Source organism: Martes martes (assembly GCF_963455335.1).
Source record: "Martes martes genome assembly, chromosome: 3".
Lineage (NCBI taxonomy): Eukaryota > Metazoa > Chordata > Mammalia > Carnivora > Mustelidae > Martes > Martes martes.
The window spans coordinates 159,974,480-159,988,644 of NC_137890.1; the positions used below are offsets into that span (position 1 = coordinate 159,974,480).

The following is a 14,165-nucleotide window of genomic DNA, read 5'->3' on the forward strand; positions in this document are numbered from 1 at the left end:
AAAATCATCTGTCACTCATTTTTACTAAACAGAGGCAAAAATACCTAAAGTAATACAAACATGATTGACACTGAAAACAATTTAAACTATGTATTGTAAAAATAGAAACATCCTATTATTACAGTTTTATATGGTAACTCATTAGACTCGATCTGAAACTAAAAATCTGAAAGCTTTTCTTCTACACAAGATGTCAAAGGTAGGTTTTATATTTTAATCTGCAGTGTGTAACACTAAGTTCAGCCATGAGTCTCTGGTTGAGTGTGATACTTCCTTTTGTTACGTTCCATAATAGAAAGCAACTAGTCTTAAATGCAGGTACTACCAAGGCTGAATAGATTCATGTTTCTTATATTTAAGGTAGTTTATGTGGGAGAGAGAGAATTAGGATATCCTGATGTTATCATTTTTAGATTAGTTATGGTTCTCTATTTCAGTAATCTCCACTGGTAGCTCTTTCTTCACAATTTTAATATCAAAAGAAAAATATTAAGAGAGAAAAATTAAGCAATGTTAATTAATTTTACTTGCAGTTTAACCAGAGACCAGAGAAAGCTTCTTAAACCTCGACCTTCAAAGCCACAGTGTGGGTAATATGGTTCAGGCTTATTTGGAAAACTGAATTTAGCATACAAAAGTGGAATAGGTTATTTCTTCCCAGTTGACATCTCCAAATGCATAATTTTAGGATTATTGGACCCATGAAGGCATGCATTCTGATAGCTATTCAGTGGTTAGATGAGTTGAACTGGTAACTGAAGTGGCCAGATCTTTAATGCAATGATGGATGATACATGAATAAGTTGATGTTTTTCAACAGTTGAAATCCTTTTCAGCATTTTGTGATACTGAAAGCACCAGCACCGTGCAGTATTTCATGTCCATGCATCCTGCAGTCTTACCTTGACTCAAGCATATCAAGTTCAGAGGAGCATATCAAGTTCATGGGATGTCCATAACATTGTCTAGTTCTCACCTTTTAACCAAACAGACAAAACCAGTTTATAATGAACCACATGCATTAAAATTATACATTCTTAAAAAGTGTTGCCACTGTATATGTTAGTCGCATAATGAATCTGACTTTAACACCAACCAGAGCAGCACTACTACCTCTTATTAATTTTAATGAGTTGACAATAAACTATTTGACCTCTCTCAAGAAACAAGGTAAGGCATTTCCTGACATTATGCCATCAGGAGCGCCATATCCAAAAGTTATGAGTTAAAGCAGAATTATCATCAACACCAGGCACAAATATAATTAACGGGATGGTACTACATAGAACAATGATAGATTGTAGATAGATGGATGGATAAATAGATGGAAATCAATCTGTGTTTTTGACAGATGGTGCAAATAATTTTCCATGTAAATTATACAGTAAAATTTCAGCAGTAGCTTCAACGTGCCAAACAACATCATTTCCAACTAGAATTTTGTTTGTAAAAGCTTGTTTCTGTCCAGAGCACATGATTCCTGCAGCACTCAGTAGACATTATTTAATAAATATGCCATCTGTAAAAAGCAATTGTTCAGACAAGTTATTTTCCCTAATGCATAACTAATTCTGCAAAAGCATCGCATATTTCACTCGAATCCAAAACAAATGCTTTTAAAATTTCAGTCCTTTTTTACAGATCACAAATTGATTCATCACACATTTTTTCTTTATACCTGTAGAGTTCTTGATAGTGGATTGTTTCATAACAGTATTTTATGATTATTTCTTTTAAAGAAAGATATACTTTGTATATTAAGCATGTGGATCCAGTACTCACTGCCACAAAGTAATGGGATGGTCTCTCTAACCTTTTCTTAAAGCTCACAGTCTTGGCATTTCTATTTTCCCATTTTTAGTGAAGAGATGGGTTCAGAGACCTATTTTTCTACTGTTTAAAAAAAATACTATGCAAAACACAATGACAGATGACACTTACCATTAGACCTCAGTGTTCACCATGCACTAGGAAGTGCATTGCCACTTCCTAGGTAAAGACTGGAGAACAGGGGAGTAAGCCACTTGAAAGGGTCCACAGAATTATTGCCGTATGGAAATGAAGGCTTATTATCTCAGAGCTTTTATAAAGAAAATCCAGGTAATTTCTTTTATAAAGAAATCCAGATTTTTATATGTGAAATCATCCAATTATTCATTTTTTAAATTTTTATTTAAATTTAATTTAGTTACCATATCATGTATTATTAGTTTCAGGGGTAGCATTTAGTGATTCATCGGTTGCATACAACACCCAGTGCTCATTCCATCACGTGGCCTCCTTAATGCCTATCACTCAGTTATGCCATTGCCCCACCCACCTCCTCTCCAACAACCCTCAGTTTGTTTCCTAGAGCTAAAAGTCTGTTATGGTTTGCCTTCCTCTCTGTTTTCATCTTATTTTATTACGTAACGTTACCTTGATTTCACTCAAGACACTATCCGTTCCACACTGAACACATTTCTAGGCTGCAAATTGGCTACTTTTGGACTCTGAGTGCCAGGTTGCAACCTCCGAAAGGGATCTAGAAGGTACTGGATCTATGCATCACTCATTCATCACCCCTACATCAGGTCCTGTAAGGCTGCAGTCCAGGGTTCATCACTACCAGATCCATTCATTTTTCAAGGAAAACAAGTATGTGTTTGTTTGGTTGGTTTTGAAGTGGCCACAGCTAATGCTGCCTTCCCAGGAAATACATTCCCTGGATATTCTGAATATAAATACTTCAGCTTAAATATCACAGCTCTACCACCAAGCAAAAATCCTTGTTTGAGCCAATATTGTAACATTTTACTTACCAGGTCACAGGTAAAATTGAGAGTCCAACCCATAGTAATAGTAGTAGTAGTAGTAGTAGTGTTAAAAATTACTAGTAGTAGTAATAATAATAATACAGTAATAAAGTAATAATAAAGTAAATAATAAATGATGTATATAAATAAAAAAATAATAATAAAGTAATAAAGCTAGTTGTCTTAAGCTTTCCGGCTATCCCTAGATATGCGTACCTTCAGCCAGCACTACCTTCCACCTTGCCTGCTGCTTAATCCCCATATTTTGTTGTCATGGAGGAAGACTAACAGTAAGAAAAGAATTTCCACACTTCCTATATTTGAAGCACACATATGGAGATATGGAGAATTGGGTTTTCTTTAAATCCCAAGTTTTTATTTAATTTCTAGTTAGTTGACATATAATATAATATTAGTTTCAGGTGTAGGATTTAGTGATTCATCATTACATACAAAGTCTTCAAGAATTGTCCAAGGTTGGGGCGCCTGGGTGGCTCAGTGGGTTAAAGCCTCTGGCTTCGGCTCAGGTCATGATCCCAGGGTCTTGGGATCGAGCCCCAAGTCGGGCTCTCTGCTCAGCAGGGAGCCTGCTTCCTCCTCTCTCTCTCTGCCTGCTTCTCTGCCTACTTGTGATTTCTGTCAAATAAATAAATAAAATCTTTAAAAAAAAAAAAAAAAAAGAATTGTCCAGGGTTGGCCCCAAATCCAGTGTGATTCATGGAACTTTTGTCACCAACTTCGACATGTACTATGCTCCTAGAGATGACGCCAGCACATTCCCCTCTCATGGGCTGCTTTTGGTAATGCCTCTTCTTCTCCTGGTACTTCTCAGTCACCCACCACACTCAGAGTATCTGAGTTCTCTCACCCTTTTCCTGGGGGACACCTCTTCGATGCTGTGCGACCCATCTTGGCTCCTTCTTCAGGTTCTTTGTGGATTTATCCAAACCACCAACTGAACCTGACATTAGATACCTCTTGAGGAGAAAAATCCTCAACAACCTTCATGGCTTCAGCAACAAATATATTAAAGCCTTGGAAGTAAATATCACATAGAGTAGTGTTTAGAATAAGGCATTTTGCAATGAAAATCATTAGTTCAGGTTTCTCCAGCCCCTGATAACAAGGTCTGAAGTTCTGGTTCTGCAAGATGAGTAAGTTCTAGAGATCTGCTGAACAACATAGTGCCTGTAATTAACAATGCTGTATTGTGCACTTAAAATTTTGTTAAGAATGTGGATCTCATGGTAAGTGTTCTCACCACAATAAAAAAATAAAAATAAAATCATTAGTTCAGAGCAGTCCATCACTGATAGATCTATACAATCTTAAGCTATGGCATATATTAACATTTCCCTTCACCCCACTCCATGCCCCAAAAAATGCATCCTCCGGGAAGAAACATTCCAAGGAATATCCTGGAATGTGAAACATCCCTATAGAAATAGATTGGACATGTCCAGGTCCATCTCCATTGAATATAGATTAGAAGAAACATATAAATATTGGAAATTGTACCAGGAATAACTATCTTTCAAACATTGTTAAAATTCCAAATTCGATAGCAAACCTGAAAAACAGTTTTAGGTCCTGTTTTTTAACCCACTTAACTTGGAAGCCCCAGAATGCCTGTGAACATCTTGATACATGTGGACTAACATTTCTTTTTGGTAAGACAACTTTCAAGTTCTCCTTGTACTCTGAAATCATGACAAAGGCTCTGGTTCCACACTAAAGTCCCTAGTGTCCAGCTCTTATTATAACCAGTAAACAAAAAGATTTGGAGCCCAGATTAGAAATGGGCTCTGAACCAAACCACAGCAGATTCCTTCAAATGTGATTGACCTTGGTCCCTAAGTATGGGGTCCTTATTTCAATGAGGACACACCGGATCCAGCAAAATAGACAAGCATACTAGAATTTAATCTTCACTCTTATACATGGTGTTTGCCTGACTTTTCAGTATTTACTTAACCTATTTAAGTCCCAATTCTTCAGCTAGAAAACAGAAATCACAATAACCACATCTTTGGGTGTCCAGAGGACAAATTAAGTAATGCATAGCACAGTGCCTAACACTCACTAACACAACCAGTACATTTGTTACAACCTCTACCATCCCTTCTAGACCTTGGGTCTTTGGGTTGATATTTTTATGTCCCTTGGTGACTTTTATTTTATTTTATTTATTATTTTTTTTCTCTTGATGACTTTTAACATAGAGTTTTACATGTTGTGGTTATCTTTCCTGTGTCTTGGTTTCCTGGCAATAATTAGAGTAATTGCTGCACAAGATTGCTATGAAGAGTAAGTAAAATAATGACACAAAGTGTTTTGAATGGTTTTTGACTCAATAAATGTTAGTTACTGTCTTCGTTCTCACTCAGTAGTTATCTTTGAATCCAGACTCATTAATTTTAATTATTTACTTGCAGCAACTTCCTCCTGCTTTCATTAATCTTTCCCCTCTCATAAAATTCTAACTCCTCTGTGGTGAAGACTCATTTGTAAAGCCAGAATATGAAGAAAAATAGATTATATATATTTTTGGTGTTGTTCCTGTGAAAAATGGTGGAGGAGGGGAGAAAGAGAATCTGAACATAATACTGGCTCACACCTTCTACAACTGATTGGCCCAGGTAGAGAAAGCAAGTTGCCATTGCTAACTGAAAATAAGAAGTCCACAAAGATCACATTCAAGACATGGTTTTGTACTCTACTCATCTGAGTGGCTAAAAAGCTGCTTAGGCACCTCAGCTAAAAGCTGTTTAGCTGTTTAATTTTTTAGGCTGTATAGCTGAATATCTCATTACTGGTTACAAAAGCCATGGAGGCAGCGAGCAGTGAATTGTGTGGTTAACTTAAAACTCTATATTTTAGTCATAATTTGGAAATTTTAACATGACACAATCTGGCAAGATGTGAGAAAGACGTATGTAAATCTACACACGACATCAGAACATTTCCTACCCAACTAAAGTATAGCTATCAAATGATTTGGGAGGAATTTTCTATAGAAAAAGGTGTTTTTGAGGTAACTCAAGAAAGAAAAGTTCTACACGCCAAATCCAAAGAGTAGATGTTTATGTTAATACTATTTTATTCTTTTCTTCTCATTTGGTTTACTTTATCTGAAATAAATTTGTCTCAGATCTTCTCATTTTTTGCCTGGTATGTGCAGATTTCTGCCTGCCAAAATAACACCTCTCTTTTTTTTTTTTTTTTTGGTCCACTTTAAACCCACTGAAAAATTTATTTACCCATGTCTAAATAATGATTCTTTCCCTGTTTAGTTTGATGTAATCGGGCAAAAAATATTCAAGATTACTCTTTTTATTTTATTGTACGTGTTTATGGTTTAAACAACAGAAATTTCGTTTTTCACAGTTCAGGAGGCTAGAAAGTTGGACGTTAAGATCCAACAGGGCTTCGGTTCTGGTGAGAACTCTCTCCCTGCTTTGAAGACTTCTTGCTATGCCCACACACAGGGGAAAGAGATCTTTTTTCCTCTTTTTTTTTTTTTAAATATATGCTTTTATTCTTTTTTCTCTACACAAATCTTAGCATTTTGTATACAATGTCTTGTTTCTTGCTTTCTACACTTACTATAAATGGAGTCCCTTCAATATTGGTACCTACTGAACTACTTCATTTCTTTCCAATGTTAACATTGCATAGCATTCCTTTGGAAAATAACATGATTTTATTGAACCAATCTTCTGTTGATGGACAGTGATTTCAAATCTAATTTTTTTTTAAGATTTTATTTATTTATTTGACAGAGAGAGAGATCATAAGTAGGCAGAGAGGCAGGCAGAGAGAGGAGGAAGCAGGCTCCCTGCTGAGCAGAGAGCCCGATGCGGGGCTCGATCCCAGGACCCTAGGATCATGACCTGAGCCAAAGGCAGAGGCTTTAACCCACTGAGCCACCCAGGCGCCCCTCAAATCTAATTTTTTTACATAGAATTTTAAATGATTTCAATTCCATTTTTACAATTGTTTTGTAATTTTAAAAATATTTTTAGTCCAAAATATTTTTTTCTAATCCAATACTAATGGGCATTATTTCTGGTTATAACAATAATGTTTGTGTGTGTGTGTGTGTGTGTCTGTGTATGCATGCCCATCTGTGGTGAGAACACTTAACATGTACCTTCTTAGCAAATTTCAAGCATATAATATAATATTGCTGACTATATTCACATTATTGTACTGTAGATCGGCAGAACTTTTTCATCTTTCATAACTGAAGTCTTATACCTTAGTATCTCCCCCAGGTCCTTCTCCCCACAGCCCCTATAAACCACCATTCTACAATCTGGTTCTATGAGTTTGACTATTTTAGATACCTCATATAGCTGAGATTCTGCAGTATTTGTCTTTGTATCTGGCTTATTTTGCTTATCATGATGTCCTAAAAGTTCATCCATATTATTGCAAATGGCAAGATTCCCTTCCTTTTTATGGCTGAAATGCCACATTTCTTTACAATTCACCCATAAATGGACACTTAGGTTGTTTTTCTATCTTGCAATTGTGAATAATGATGATGATGCAGTGAACATAGAAGTGCAGATATTCTTTGAGATTTTTATTTCCTTTAGATATATATCCAGAATTGGGAACACTGTATCATAAGGGAGCTCTGTTTTTAGCTTTTGAGGACATTCCCACCAACAGTGTAAAAGGGCTCCCTTTTCTATATCCTTGCCAATACTCATCTTTTTTCTTTTCGATAAGAGCAGTTCTAGCAGGTATGAGGTAATATCTCATTGTTACTCTGATTTGTGTTTCTCTGATAATCAATGAAGTTCAGCAAAAACCTGTATTGCTTTGACCATTTGTATGTCTTCTTTTGAGATCTATTTAGGTTTTTTAGTTGATTTTCATCTGTAGTCTGAGGTAACGGTCCAGTTATATTCTTCTGCATGTGGATATACAGTTTTCCAAACACTATCAAAGACACTGTCCTTTCCCCATTGTGTCTTCTTGGCGCCCTCATCAAATGTCAGTTAACTTTAGATGCATGGATTTATTTCATGCTCTCTGTTTTCTTCCCTTGGTCTATATGTCTGTTTTGATGATAGTGCCATACGTTTTGATTACTTTAGCTTTGTAATATATTTTGAAATCAGGAAATGTGAAGCCACCAGCTTTGCTCTTCTTTCTCGTATTGCTTTTGCTACTCAGGGTCTTTTGTGGTTCCATGTGAATTTAAGATTTTTTTTTTTCTATTTATGTGAAGAATGCCACTGGGATTTTGACAGAGATTACATTGAATCTGTAGATCACTTTGGGTAGTATAAACACTTTAATAATATTAATTCCTAAACCTTAAATCCTTGAAAATAAGATATCTTTCTATTTATCTGTATCTTTAATTTTCTTCATCAGTGTTTTATAGCTTTTAGTGTACCTGTTTTTCACATGATTGGTTATGTGTATTTCTAAGTATTTTGTTATTTCTCCTACTACAGCAAATGGGATTTTTAAAAATTCCTTTTAGAATATTTTGTTGTTTGTATAGAGAAACATAATTGATTTTGTGTATTGATTTTGTATCCTACAACTTTACTGAATTCACTTATTAGTTCTAACAGTTTTGCTGTTGAACCTTTAGGAAGTTCTCCATATATGACTGTCAATTGAAAACAGATCATTTTACTTCTTCTTTTACAATTTGAATGCCTTTTATTTCATTTTCTTATCTCATTGTGCTAGTAAGGACTTCTAGTACTATGTTCAATAGAAGTGTTGAGGGTGGGCATTGTTGCCTTGTACTGGATTATAAAAGGAAAGAGTTCAGGTTTTCCCCATTGATTATGATATTAGCTGTGGGCTTTTGTGTATGTTCTTTATTGTGTTGAGATATCTTTCTCTTCTACCTATTCTGTTGAGAGTTTTAATCATGAATGGATATAAAACTTTGTCAAATAACTTTGTGTGTCTGTTGAGATGATCGTGTTTTTTGTTTTTTTGTTTTTGTTTTTATTTTTCCCCTTTCAATATGCCAACTTGGGGAATGGGGAGAAGCAGGTAGAACGTTCCTGACAATTTTCTATGCAGCCATCCTTGGTTTTGGGGCTCCACAGAGGGGCTGCATCTTCTTAGTTATATTCAAGAGTTCTCTCAGGGCTATTTTCATTATTGAGCAGTTATAAAATTGTTGTTTTGGTGTGGGGCAAGGGCTAGGATCTCCTAGTCTGCCATATTATTGATATCATTCCTGGTATTATTTCTTTTAAATATCAAAGTAAATTTTGTCACTGAGTCACAATTTTAGAAGATCAGCAATGAATTGTCATCCCTGGTGGAGTGAAAAGAAATGTGGTGAGATTTTCTGTTGCCTTTTTTTTAAACTTTAATTCATGTTTTTTTTTTTTAATTTATTTATTTGACAAATAGAGATCACAAGTAAGGAGAGAGGCAGGCAGAGAGAGAGGAAGGGAAGCAGGCTCCCCGCTGAGCAGAGAGCCCCATGTGGGGCTTGATCCCAGGACCCTGGGATCATGACCTGAGCCGAAGGCAGTGGCTTTAACCCACTGAGCCACCCAGGCGCCCCAACTTTAATTCATGTTAAATAATTCCTTGTTATAGATTTTTACCAGATAGAGGCCATGAATTCTGTGTTGAATAAGGATCTTAAAAAATGTATTCAGTGATTTCCACACAAATGAGTGTGCTCATTTTCTTAAAATCACTTGAACTTAATGGAGATTTTAGACACATCTTTTTGATACTGTTAAATCTGTTCATTTACTTTTCAGACTCTTTTCTCATAGGGCAGGCATGGTGATTTAGTGGTTCAAACAACAAACTGTAACATCACAGCTGTCTTCAAATTTCTTTTTTTACTACCTATTAACTGTGTGACCATGGGAAATTAATCCTCTGCCCCTGAATATTTTCAGCTATAAATAAGTGTAGAATTAGTGCCACATTTATATGGTTGTTATGAGGTGAGCTAAATTATGTGTAAGCACTTAACATTGACCTCAATAAATTTTGAAGACTATTACTGCTCTTACTATAATAATCAGCATAGATAGCACTAAAATAAGGAAACCACACTCACTGAAGGAAGGAATCCTTTGTTCTTTATTTGCTTATCCTGCATAACACCTAGTAGGGAGCCTTAACTATGGAGTGTGCTACCTATTAGTCTATATTGATAAGATAAAATTCATCACCAAGTCCATATGTTAGCATCTGAACAGATGCTTTTTGCTGTATTTTAAGTTTCACATCACCTGAAAACTAGAATTGGAGAATAAGGTATCAAATTCTTAAACCACATCTTGAAATCGACCTTTCAGATTCTATTTTTCAGGAGGAGAAACTTCTTTTCTGTTCCTCTGTCTCTCTCTTTCCCGTGTTATAACAATCTTTGTAGTCACTGGCTGGAATATTTACCCAACACGTGCAGTTTCCCCTTTCTTCTCCAAGACCACGACTGCTGTTCAGCCTTACCACTTGCAGAAACCCATTTAGAAAATGTTGTGGAGACCATTTTTCACAGGCACATGAAACCATTACAAAGGTGAATAATCAGAGAATGAAAAATGTTACAGCTACTCTGGAAGACAGTTCAGCAGCTTCATAGAAGCTAAACGTCCACTTATCACCCAATTCAGTAATTTCACTCCTAGGTATTTGCCCGAGTGGAATGAAACCCATCAGCGGTGACTCAGTAAGCAGGTGAATGGAGGGGCACCAGGGTGCCTTGGTTCAGCATCTGACCCTTGGTTCCAGCTCAGGTTGTGATCTCGGGGTCTTGAGATCAGCCGTGGCAGGCTCCTTGCTCTATGGGGAGTCTGCATGAGACTCTCCCCCTCTGCCCCTCCCGCAAGTCACACATTTCTCTTTCTCTCTCTCTAAATAAATAAAATCTTAAAAAAAAAAAAAGGTTAATGGACATACAAACAATAGAACCCTGCACACCGAGGAGGAGGAACAAACAATGGATGCACACAACATGGAAAAACCTCAGATGCATTTTGCCAAGTGGAAGAACTCTGTCTGAAACAGTTATACACTATACAAATTTCACGTATATGACATTTAGGAGAAGACAAAACTGTAGGGGCAGATAAAAGGTGGGTGATTACAGGGATTACAGGGGGGAGAGGCTCTGCCTATAAAGGGAGCAGCGAAAGGTAATTCTTTGGGGTGTTCAAATTGTCCTGTTTCCTGTGGGGCTTAGCGGAATCTCGCATGTATAAAACCCTGTAGGACTGTACACCCCCAAAACTGGGCTTTATTGTATTTAAATTTTACTATATACAATTTTAAAAATGAAAGTGAATAAGTAAACGTTTGTAATAAGGACTTCATGAACTAAAAAAAGACCCTTTTAGCTATTAACATGACTAGTACAATGCTACATAACAACAGTTAAGAACAAATGTTTAGGGGAACACAGGACTTCAGGAAACCTGCAAATGAAGACATTGAAGAAGACAGTGTATTAGTTGAGGTCTGAATGGATGCACGGAGGAGGGGTGGGGAGCACAAGTCCCCTCCTCCCTAGTGCTAAAGGTGTGAGCAGAGGTGTGGGAGAAAACAAGTCCTGGGCGTGTTCAGGCAATTTCACCGGTCTCATTTGGCTGGAATTTAAGGAGCAGAGTTACAAGTGAAGTACATCAAGGTGGGAGTGCCTACCTTACCTGGGGGCGGTGAGGATTAAATGACATTATGCGATTTAAGACTTGCATAATGGTAGAACGCACAGGAGGATTAAAGTGTACAAAGTGTAACATAATGCATGTATAATGATATAATGTATGTATAAGCCCTTAGCACATGGACTGACTCACCCCTCTTGCCAGGGTTTCTCTAGACATTAAAGGAAAATGGAAGCTTTTTAGGCTGGGGAGAAGCAGGATACAGAATGGGCTAGAATGGAGATAGTTGGAGTTGGGGATGTCACTGGAAGGCTTTTGCTCCCAGTCACAGAGAACGAGGTCCTGGATCAGGCAGCCGCAGCAGGAACGAAATAAACATAAGCCTATCTCTTCAGCTCTGTAGATTTACAAGGATCTAAGACTAATGTTAATCTGATTTAGAATTCGGGAATGGCAGAGTCCAGGGGAAAGAAACTGTCCACATAGGGTCTCTCCCAGATAGCCGCATGAAGTTATGGATTACATGTTTGTGTCCCTGCAGAATGCATTTGTTAAAACCCTACCCCGCAGTGTGATGGTATTAGGAAGTGGCCTCATTGGTGGGTAATTAGAATTAGATGGAGTTATTAAGGTGGGGCCCTCATGAATGGGATCGGTGCTCTTATGAGTCACCAGACAGCTTGCTTCTCTACTCTGCTCTCCACCACACAAGAGCACAGAGAGAATTGGGCAGCCTGCTGCTGGAACCCACGCTGGCCCACTTATCTTGGACCTCCAACCTCCATAGCTATAAGAGAGAAATTTCAGTTATGATCCACCCAGTTCATGGCTTTGTTACGGCTGCCCAAGCTACTAAGACACACGACGTTGTCATCTTCCCCTCATCTGGGGGTCTTTATCTTCCCTGGTTTTCCACTGTAGTCAAGATAAAAAGAACATCTGTAAACCCCCTCCAAAGTCTGTTATAATCTGAAACCTCCTCATCCTTCTGGCTTCATTATCCAACATCCATCTGTCAATTCCCTACCTTCCAACCCCCTTCCTTTCAGTTTCCTAAATGCACTGCTTATCCCCTACCCAAGCCCTTCTCTACCTTGCTGATTTTCCACCCATTTTCCATCCATGCCCCCACTTCACCTCTAACACTCCAAAACCTCCTTTCAAACTCCACCTCCTCAGGAAGGCTTCTTCTGCTCCTTTACCAGTTCAGTGTCCTCTGGAGGCCTTGGGCTCTCCCTTATAGTGGTGATTGCACAGCTATTGTTCTCATAAATACTGCTACAACAATCCACCTTAAAATACCCTTGAACACACACATATGCAGCCAATCAAAGGAAAAAAATCCCCTTCCCATACCAGCCACAGGAAGGGTGAAGGGGATTCTGCCTATTCATACATCAGAAACTACATCAGATAATTGGCTTATAAGCACACTTGTCAATACTTCATAAGCAGACTTTCATTTACTATATATACTCACTAGAAATAAGATGCCCTCTGGCTCATGCCCATATGTAATACTTCCTGAAGAGCAAAGATTTTTTTTTTTTTTTTGCTTCTTTGCTTTAGCTCCTTGTTCATATTTAAAAAACAAAACAAAACAAAACAAAACAAACAAACAAACAAACAAACAAAAAGCAACTTTAAGATGCTTCCAAGTCTGAAGGAATGAGAATTGCTAGCTTAGTGCCTAGGGAAAGCAGGTCCTACCAGACCATGCTAAAATTAATTACAACATTGCTTCCAATCAAATCTGGCAGGAAGCAGTAGTCCAAAACAATACAGATTTGGGCCAAAATGGAGCATTTGATATAGCCCATTCAAGACCTCTCTATCTTCATCTATGACCTGCTCATTCTTCCTTAACTTAGCAGCTATTTACTGAGCATTTGTGGTGCCAGGTGCTTTGATAGATGTTGGGTACACACTGATAGACAGCATTCCTACTTTACATGAATCTACCTTCTAACTGGGAAAAAAAAAAGGAAATAATTCAGCAAAACTTATGCAGAGTGTGATAACTGCCATGAAGAAGTGCTTGGTGCCATAAGAGACAGTAGCAGGATGATTGTATGAGATCATTTTGAGGAGGTAGCACTGAAGAAGTCTGAGTGATGAGAGGAAAAAAATGCACTCCCTTGTCTGACCCTCATCCCACCCAATCCTTCAAGACTGAATGTGGAGTTCAGGTGTGCAAAAAACAAAAATCCATCCTGTGGACAGCATCAGAAGTATCTCATCAAACTCACATTGCCTGTTTCTCACATCTGGGGGCTCTAGGCCATTGAAGATCCTGGCAACAATGTGCCCAAAGGAACTAGAGTAGCAATTTGGAAACTTGGGGTCCCTAAGAACTGTGCTTAAGTCCTTAAATACTACTGTTGGCATTTTCAAGAGACAGAGGTTTGCCATAAAGCATAGCTTTCAAGGGAGTAATGGATTTAAGATGGCAGCCTCATCTCCATGCCCTGGGAGCCCAAACGCCATCAGCTGTCATCAGAGTGCACATAGCTCTCCCTGAGGAAAGGCTCCCCAGCTCTTATCAGCCTCTGAGCTGGCTGAGATTCTGCTGTCACCATTATTAATCCTCTCTACCCTCCAGGTATAAGAGAACCAATGCCATAGCAATGAACCTTCCCCAGTCAGGGGGAAGAAATCCCAGGAGCTGGTAGATGGTGCTATTAACTGCTTGAACTTTCTTAGTCATACTATTACCTTTTTTTCCATTCAGGTATTGTTGTTTTCT

At 37.8% G+C, this 14,165-nt stretch overlaps 1 protein-coding gene across 3 annotated transcripts in view; it reads left to right on the top strand.

Annotated features, from left to right (window-relative positions):
* Positions 1–14,165, top strand: part of SPHKAP (SPHK1 interactor, AKAP domain containing) — a gene marked incomplete at both ends in the record, with an annotated part of 168,237 nt that overhangs the window by 89,905 nt on the left and 64,167 nt on the right. The window lies entirely within an intron of this gene.